The sequence below is a fragment of the Oryzias melastigma genome, linkage group LG23 (genome assembly GCF_002922805.2).
Source record: "Oryzias melastigma strain HK-1 linkage group LG23, ASM292280v2, whole genome shotgun sequence".
Classification (NCBI taxonomy): domain Eukaryota; kingdom Metazoa; phylum Chordata; class Actinopteri; order Beloniformes; family Adrianichthyidae; genus Oryzias; species Oryzias melastigma.
This window is the reverse complement of record NC_050534.1, coordinates 20,746,188-20,755,654: the sequence shown is the minus strand read 5'-3', so window position 1 is coordinate 20,755,654 and position 9,467 is coordinate 20,746,188. Positions and strand designations below refer to the sequence as shown.

At 37.4% G+C, this 9,467-nt stretch overlaps 1 long non-coding RNA gene across 2 annotated transcripts in view; it reads left to right on the top strand.

Moving 5' to 3' along the window:
* Positions 1-1,685: 1,685 nt before the first annotated feature.
* The window catches only part of LOC118598063, a 180,094-nt gene continuing 172,312 nt past the window's right edge, over positions 1,686-9,467 (top strand). For both annotated transcript variants that reach the window (XR_004947148.1, XR_004947149.1), the window contains exons 1-2: positions 1,686-1,726; positions 1,991-2,071. This is a non-coding gene — a long non-coding RNA (uncharacterized LOC118598063). The remainder of the gene's footprint in view (positions 1,727-1,990; positions 2,072-9,467) is intronic.

Below are 9,467 nucleotides of genomic sequence, written 5' to 3'. Positions count from 1 at the left end.
TATCTTGGTGTTTTAATTGACAACTCTCTCACTTTTAAACCTTTTATGGAAAATCTCTTAAAAAAGCTAAAACTTAGGTTGGGTTTCTTTTATCGTAATAGATTGTGTTTCTCTTTTAAAGCAAAAAAATATCTTGTGAATGCAACTTTTCTATCTGTGCTAGATTATGGTGATCTTTTTTATATGAATGCACCTGCCTCATGTCTTCAAAAGTTGGACAGTGTTTATCACTCTTCCTTACGGTTCATATCCAACTGTAAAGCAATGACACATCACTGTGAACTGTACAAGCGAGTGGGATGGCCTTCTCTCTCCAGTAGGAGGCAGTACCATTGGCATATTTTTATTTACAAAGCTTTAGCTGGATTACTGCCTCCCTACATTTGTGAATTACTTAAACACAGAAACCTTCCCTCCCACTCCCTACGATCAAATGACCAGTTGTTGCTGTCTGTCCCATTTGCCCGCACAGAGTTTGGGAAGAAAGCATTTGTTAACGCAGCCCCCTTGGCCTGGAACATTTTACAGAAAGGTTGGAGACTAATTGAACTCCCATCATTACAGGTTTTCAAGGCCAAGCTCACAGAAAAACAAAAGTCAACAGAATGCTGTAATTGTTTCTTTTAATCACCTTTCTATTATTTTAATCCATCATATTTTATGACTCCACATATTTTAGGTTTATATGTATTGCTAACATGTAACAGCATTTTAAATGTTTTATTGTCTTAATGTTTTATTGTCTTAATGTTTTATTGTCTTTATGTTTTGATGTATTTTTAACTGTGGCTGCCTCTTGGCCAGGACTCCCTTGCAAAAGAGGTTTTAAATCTCAATGGGACTATCCTGGTTAAATAAAGGTCAATAATAAATAATGTTGCTAAAACACAAGCAAAACTCTAAATCAGCCTATAAAAAACCTCAGTAGGTAAGAAATTAGCCAAAAACGTTAGCATGTTGCTAAACTATGTGCTAAACTCCAAATGTTTTGAAAATTACTTTACAATTAATATGAAAGATGGAAACAGCCATGAATGTTTAGTAAGCATTCATACATAGAAAGCAGAAAGTCTCCTTTGCAATATGTCTCCTATAACACATTTTTTCTTTAATCAGCTGTTTTGATTTTGTCCTATGTTTCTTTGTTGTGGTGGGCGGGGCTAAATCTAGCCAACATGGCTGACCTGCTACATCCGTTACTCTACTCCTTCATAGTCATCTGTTGGACGTCACTATGGGTCCAGTTATTGCGTCTCAATGACCTCAGCAGGAGACCTGGGCCATAGACTGTATATAGAACTGGACTGAGTGACTCCTCCCCCCGAGGTTCCAAACAGGAAGTGGCTCCAGGAAGCCAAAATCCCATAGACACCTATAGAGAAATAAACAGCTGTTACTCAGTCATTCTTTTGGTCAGAATAAACAATCCTGATGTGTTAAAATATTTGTTTTCTGTAGTTCAAGTTAATCATGTTATAAACTGGACAATTGATTGTGGTGATTCAATCTTGGAATTTGTTTACCTCGGGCTTTGATTGTGTCAGGATTGTGAACTTTGGTGTTTCAGTTATGATTTCTGTTTTGATTTGTTCCTCAGTCACAGTTTCAGGTTCATGATCCACAGCTGTCTTCATTTGGCTTAATTGCCTTCAGCCTAGTGAAGTGTCTGGTTTCCAGGTCATCCTGTCAGAAGTGTCGGTGGAGGACCCAACGTGCAGGAGACCAGGTTTGGAGACAGAAACTGAACATTTAATCAATGAAATGATGACAAAACCATGGAGAAGCTCAAAGGCTAACCAAGCAGATGACTTAACAAGGATTAAATGAAAGCCAAACCCTTAAATAGATGGAAAATAATCGAAATGAAGACAGCTGTTAATCATGAACCTGAAACTGACTGTGACTGAAGGAGAAATCAAAACAGAATCCTAAGTTTAAAATCCTGACATTCAGATTCCAGCAGTGGGGTTAATGTTCTCTCTGCTTCCAGGACTCAGACTCCCAGAATCCTCAGAGTCTTCAGGGACCTCCAGAACCTTAGGATCCTCAGAGTGAAGATCCCTTCTGGCAGGTAAGAACCATTTAACACTGAATCTGACAGTACAGGATAACTGAAACACAGACCCTGCAGCAGAAAACCTGTCAACTTCTAGAACCAGATTTATCCTTTATGTCAATAATAATAAATAAACAGAAATTAAAGGACTAACTGTCTGATGTGAAGCAGTGTCCATTCATTTCTGATAATGAACACCTTGAAGAGCATTATCAGGCTTTAATCATGCTCTCTTATAACAAAAAATAAATCAAATATTACTACTTTGGGGTTTTTGTTTTGTTTTTAGGCTTAAATAACTTTTCACAACAAGCGAGCTTTGATACATGATGTGAGGCGTTGTCATGGTAACATTGCTTGGCTGCTGCTGGTACATGAAGACTAACCAGCAGAGGAAAGTGGTGTATATACGGTAATCACCAGGCTGAAGGATCCAAAGCATCACGTCAGAGGTTAAAGTTCACCTCCTACGGTTGTTTAGTCCAGATGATGAAGCTAAAGGTTGTTCTAAAGAAACAAAGTCCACTTGTAGTTTTCTAGATCACTTTCTGTGATCGAGTCTGGATTAACACAATTTCTTTCATAAGTTAATGATTACATTATTTATAAATTTTATTCTGTATCTATTTAAGTTAATGTCAACATATTTGTCTATATAGATATACATATGGTGATATAGGTCCGGTCATGTCCATCATCCACATTTGAAGGTCAAAGATCTCTCTTGCTGTCTCGCTGTGGATTAGCGTCTGTCCAATATAGAACGTTCAAGTATTACTATATTCAGGCTTTTTGACCAGTTTTTATAGGAATCCGTGTTCGCCTTTTAATGGATTTCCTGTTGTGTATCAGTAATCCAGTATTCACTTGGACCATGGTATAGGTCAGGGTTCCCCAAACTACGGCCCGCGGGCCGGATCCGGCCCTCCTCCACATTTGGCCTGCCCCCCCAAACTGTCTTGACTAAATTAGACATTTTTCCAGATTTTAAGACTAAATTGGCATTTAACAAATATTTCAGCTACATGCTAGCTGTTTTGGCTAATTTAAGGTTGTTTTCAGTTTTTTAGGCTAGTTTGGAGTTTAGCTAATATTTCAGCTAATTTGGCACTTTGCTAATATTTGACCTAGCTATCAGAAGACATATTTATTAGAAGACCTATTTTTCCAGCAGCTTGCTCTATTTTCTACCCAGATGTCCACTCTCTGTCTCTCTCTGCATGTGAAGTTCTGTATTTCTTAAATTTATCAGTAACTTTCATCATTTTCAGTGTTAAAATATATTTTTCTGGATCGAGTTTTCTGCGTAGTCGCGTACTCTAATTAAATAAATTCAAGTTAAATGCCGTGATTTACCTGTGATCACACTCCGGCCGTAACGTTTGCGGGAGACGTCATCAGCAGATGCAGCGTTCAGATGCGACCAAAGCGGTTCTACTCTGATGGCCGTGCGACCACTGCGACACGAGCGATTACGAAACGCTTGGAAGTATAAACAAGCCTTAAGGTACGTTCACACCGGCTGTGTCAACTCTTGTTTAGCGACCACTTTCAATAAAAATGCTACAACCCAAATTTCTGAGAGACCCTGGTTGCATACATCGACGTCTGGAAACGGAAGTCGTCGACTGGAGCTGGAAGTTTCTCCATGTCACTCGAAAAAATTGTGTATTTTAAGCTCTATTTTAGTCTTTTCTACAATTCTCAACACTTTTAGGGTATGGCTTTGCTTAGGGTTTGGAAAAGTTGTATAATTTATGCCAGGTTCAGCGTTTCAGCTATCAATTTCAGCATCTTCAACGGCCAAATTCAGCTTACAGAATTCACACAAACATATCACAGATAATTCTATATATCTAGTTCATATATGTGTTAAAAAGTTACATTTTCAAAGTTTTAAAAATGCATTTTTAGAGTTCTCAATAAATGTATATCCTGTTCGGCCCGTGACCTGAGGTGTGTTTTGGATTTTCCCCCCTTGTGTGATTTGAGACCCCTGATTTATGGGAATAGAGCTGTCAAAGACAAACCCTGGAGTGAGATTTACCAGATTTACACCACTTTGACATTTCGCCCCAAACCTCCAACTGTGTTGGACCAACAGACCAGTGTGTGATAAAGTGTGTTCATGGACTTGTGCATTCTTGAATCTCATGTCCGTTGTGTATGTAGCTACATTTTGGGACATGGTTGGAATGAGATTCGTCATAAAGCCAAAAATCTAAATGAAAAAATGTGTGTTTAAAGCTGATTGAATGTCCATGTAAAGAACAGGAACCCAGAAGAAGCTTCAGCTCTTTGTTCTCCAGCTGAAAGCTTATCATCTGCTCCATTCTTCTGTCCCGTCTTTGTTGCGTTCGTGGATCTGTCTGCAGACCCGACCGTGGCTCGCTCTTTGTGATCTTGTTTGGATGTCAGAATTTCAAAAACGCTTCTATTTTTTTTTTTCCTTTCTGTTCCCTGAAACCCAGCTTTATTTTTACTTCTCAGTTTAGATCTTCTGTCATCTTTCTCTTTCTGCTGCTGCAGCTTTGCTGCTGTGGAACTTTAATATCTGAGTTTAGAACAAGGACGAAGGCAGCGGCGCGGTGACAGTCAGACATGGGGGAGCAACACAAACACCCATCAAAGCGCTGTTTCATGGAGGCGAGGGATAAGAAAGAGCCGCAGCCACGAGACGTCTGATTAAGGCTGAACAGAAGAGAGGAGGCAGCTTTCATTACAACACACACCGCTCGCTAAGAAGGACCGAGGTCTGGAGAGGTTACCACACAATCAAGGCTGCCTCTCCACTGTAAACCCACACAATAAAGACCTGACATCAATATGCCAATGCAGCCATCACCACAATGGCGGCTGGCATTAAAGGGGAAAGGCCTCCACAGAACATCCACACTGATTAAACTGCAGTCAGAGCGGATCTGTGGGAGCAGGAAATTAACCCGGGAACTCTGGAGCTCGCAAAGTTTGATCCTAGCTGCAGAACTTAGACGCTTTTTCAGGCTAACAAGTTCTGTTCTAACAGGATTACAAGAGAGAATGACCACAATCAATGAAAAATGGTTTATTGTAACTCTAGAATTAATAGATCTGCAGCCAATTATAGTCTGTGGTCCTTTTAGAGATTTCTTTCTCTACAGTCCTGGACTGAAGGACCAGAATTTTTCTTTCTTATTGCATCTTTAAGGAAATATTTCACCAAAATCTGCACACATGCAGAACCCGATTTAAAAAAAACAAACACATATATATAAATACATTTTCATCATCGTGAACAGCCTCCCCCCAGGCAAAGGATGACATCACAGCAGGAGAAACCACCAAAACAATGAATAGGGTTAAAAACATCCCCATAATCCACCGACACTTATGTTGAGGATGTACACGGGAAGTTTTAGGATTATTGTAGGATGGCTACAGGTAGTGTGATATTTTGCAAATATATGTATTTGTTTTTACAATATAGAAAAAGACAACTTTTGATCGAGCCATCTTCATGAAATTTCACACACACACCACTAGGCTAAGTCTACAATCACATCTTATTTAACCTTTCACCTCAGGAAGAAGTCGCCATGTTGAATGTTCCCTCGGGGTAATTCTATCCGGCTCTCCACATAATTCTATATAATTATTATTATAAACAGCCCAATGTTATCTTACTAGCATTGAAGAGTAAAATATTAAAAGTTGAGGCTTAAATTGATTTATTCTGGAGTAATATTCCTGTCTGTTCATATTTATGTAAAAAAAGTTACTTTTTAAAAGTTTCAGCAATTTCATTTTTTTGTAGTTCAATAAATATTTATCCTGTTCGGCGCGCGATCAAAGGTGTTTGGGATTTTGACCCCCTATCCTATGTGATTGAGTTTGATACCATGTCCTAACTCCTTTAGCATCATCGGGAAGCTCTTTGGGAAAAATGTTAGCTTAAATTTTGAACGCCGTTAGCATGGCGAGCTCGCAAGAGTGGCGTTTCCTTGTTGGTCGCACAGTTTTTACTGGAATATTGTCAATTGTTTTAATTGCCTATTTAAGCTGAGCGACAAAAATATAACAAACAATGCAAAAACATTAGGAATGTAGGCGTGCCTAACAAAAAATAACTGTCGCTAAGGAAATCAAAAAATTTACTTTGTGCAATTCTACTAAAAGTTACATAGATCTGTTTGTCACCCCCAGACGACCAAAAAATAAAACGGTTGCTATGGAGATCAAAACAACAGAGCCTCCATTTTTAAAAAAAGTATTTTTTAATCAAGTTTTCACATGCGTCTCTGACTGGGGGGGAGGGGAAGATGTTGCAGCTGCTCAGCAACTGGGGGAGGGTCAAAAGAAGGCGGCGGGGGAGGTAGAGCTAGCAGGGGAAACAACGCCACTCGCTAATAGTAGTCTCTTCAGTCGAAGTTTGATTTCCATTTTTTTTTAGTAAAACCTAAACTGTTTTTTTTCTTTTTTTACATATATTTAATTATATCACATAAATACATTTATTTTCAATGTTTTTTTAAAACTACAAAAGTCACAGAAATTGAGACCAAACTGTTTTTATGTTTTATAGCAACAATCAAACTTGTAGAGGCAAAATAAAAATGAATAAATCCAAAAATAAGCAAATGCGACGTCAAAACAACTGAAAAATGTCAATGAAAAACGTAAGTTTCACTAAACCAAATAAAATGTTCCACGTTTATTCCAAGGGGTACAACAGTTGCATGTCATCATTTTTGTTTGTTTTAAACCTTCACTTTAAATTTTAAATAAACTATACAAAAGGAGGTTTTGATCAAACAGTGTGATTGATGAACTCACTGCTAACTACGAGTTTAATAAAATTCCAACAAATGTAATACAAAACATTAAATAATATTAAATGAGATTTTATCTGTCAGATCCATTATTTACAATTAAATGATTGAATTATTTCTTTATACCCATCATTTTATTCCAAAAACGCTTTTATAGATGTAACATTAAACTTCTTACATTATTACAACAATATTTGAAGCTTTTTTCTTCCGTCTTTCATAATGAGAAAAGTCAAAAGAAGACGACAGAAAAGTGATTAACCGCTGGAAAACATTTGCACTAAAACATCAAATCAAAAGAAAATGACCGGATATAAAACGTATCAGGTCTAAAAATAAATGAAAAGGTAAAAAAAAATCTTACAAGAAATATAAACCAGAGAAGGACAATAAAAACAAATTTTTTTCCTTTATAAATCTTCCATTTGTTGGATCTCTAGTATTTTTTTATTTTTTATTTTGTGGATCTTTTTAGTTTTGCCTTTCTTTCTTTTTATTGTTCCTTTGTATCCTTTAATAGTCTTTTTTGTATATTAATCAATTAATTTGATCCAAACAGAGTAAAGAAAAATAGATTTTAAAAAATTAGAGTAATTTGTGAGGAGTTGTCAGCCACATCCTATTTATATATATTTTTTATATTATTTTCAGATCTGAAGAATACTCAGATTAGTTTGTTTAGTCTTAAACACGCATATTTCTGCATTTATTATCGGTGAAACTGAGATTTTGTTGACCTTTAGCTGCACTACCGGCTGCAGTTTGTGTTTTCTTGGAAACAATAATTGTAAAACAGTTTTCATGGACTCTGTTTGGGCTGCAGTGAGTGAAAGTGACGCCGTCTCTTCTGTGGGAGGTCATCCTCCGCCTTCACATCTCTCCCGCTCCTCAGTTCTTCACCGGTGCCTGCAGTGTTGCTCTTCATCCTGCAGATGGCAGCAGCACGCCACATCACGGAGACTCCGTCTGACACACGTCTGGAGTTAAAAACCCCAAAAGACGGACAGTCGGAGCTTCTTTCTTTGATTCTATCGTCTTCATCAGTTTCAGCTTCTTGATGAAGAGCAGAAAAACACCTTTAAACTGCTCCTCTTCCTCGCAAAGGTTGACGTTTCTACTGTAATCCACAAAGTTGATGAATGCTGGCTTTGTTTTCCCGCCAATCTGACATATCTGGGCCGGCGTGTTATTTCCAGAACGCCGTCTACCTGCTGCGGCGTTCCGGTTCTCGTTTGTTTCCTTATTTGTGAACAAAGTCTTCTTACTGGGGTGATTATGCAGATTTGGTAAACGGTACGACTCTGCTGCTTCTCCACCCGCATGGAGGTATCTGGAGGCAGCGGAGCCTCAAACTTTGTTTTTCTCTGAAACAGATGTTTTTCAGTCGGTGGGGGGGTTCAGCTCTGGCGGTTTTCATGTTTGACATGAACGATGCTCCTCGGATTCTGACTAAATGATGAAGTAAACAAACGGCTGATTTGCTCCGTGAACACGTCATTGGAAACATTGAAATCCGTCAATGACTCCAGAAAGTCGTTCTTGTCTCGTCTGCTTTTCTCCTCCAACAAAAACACTTGATTTGTTTTCATTCCTGAGCAAACCCGTAAATACTGTTACAGTCCAGCTTTTCATGGAGGTTAAAGACACGGAAATGTAAGAATTAGATGAACTTAAAGCAGAAACGGTAACGCTCAGAATTCTGAGTTCATGTTGGAACAGAATAAAAACGACACTGAAGTTGAAGTCTCCGCTGTTGAGGTGAAACTAGAGAATAATTTAAATTTGGAATCTAAAAACATAAAAGGATTCAATGTTTTGTTTGGTTACTGGATTGATTCATTTATTTCAGCAATAAAATGTAGGAAAAAGACAGTAAAAATAAAAAATACCTAAATTAAGTTATTTCATTTGAGATATAACTTCATATATGGAAGGAAATGATGCAATATTATAAATATTTTAATTGCTTCTCATCATAAATAGACACATTTGGACACATGATTCTGGAACACACTCATTTTCAAATAAATCCTTTCATTCTAATGGAAATAATTGTCAGGTAGAATAAGTGAAATTATGTAATCTCAACTCTTTAGTGCTTTACTTCCCTTTTTTCTATAGCTGCTTGACTTAAAATCATTCTAATCGCCTTCTGATCTGTTTTTAAAGCGTTCCCAGTAGTCATATAATCACAATTGTGGTGTTTTCAGACAAAATTTAAAATCTTGTGTCCTTTTCTAGGCCATAGTTTCTGCAGAGCGGCAGGAGTTCATTAGAAAATCACTTTACTTTTTCAGTCCAACTGTAGATTATTTAACAAATAGCTAAATTAAATTACTTATTGATTATCATCAGACATACTAAATGAAATTCAGATGTTTTTGATTCTCTCTACTGCGCAATAAATTGCTAATTTATCGTTATCGCGATGTAAACCTGTTCAATACATACCTCCCAAAAGACGGTAAACACTACAATAAATTTACATTTTTACATACCTGCTAATACAATCTCATGGTAGCTTGAAGTCTTTAACGAATTCATTTGACCAATCAGATGCACCCTTTTCACGTTAAACCCCACCTCCTTTTTTTTTTTTTTTT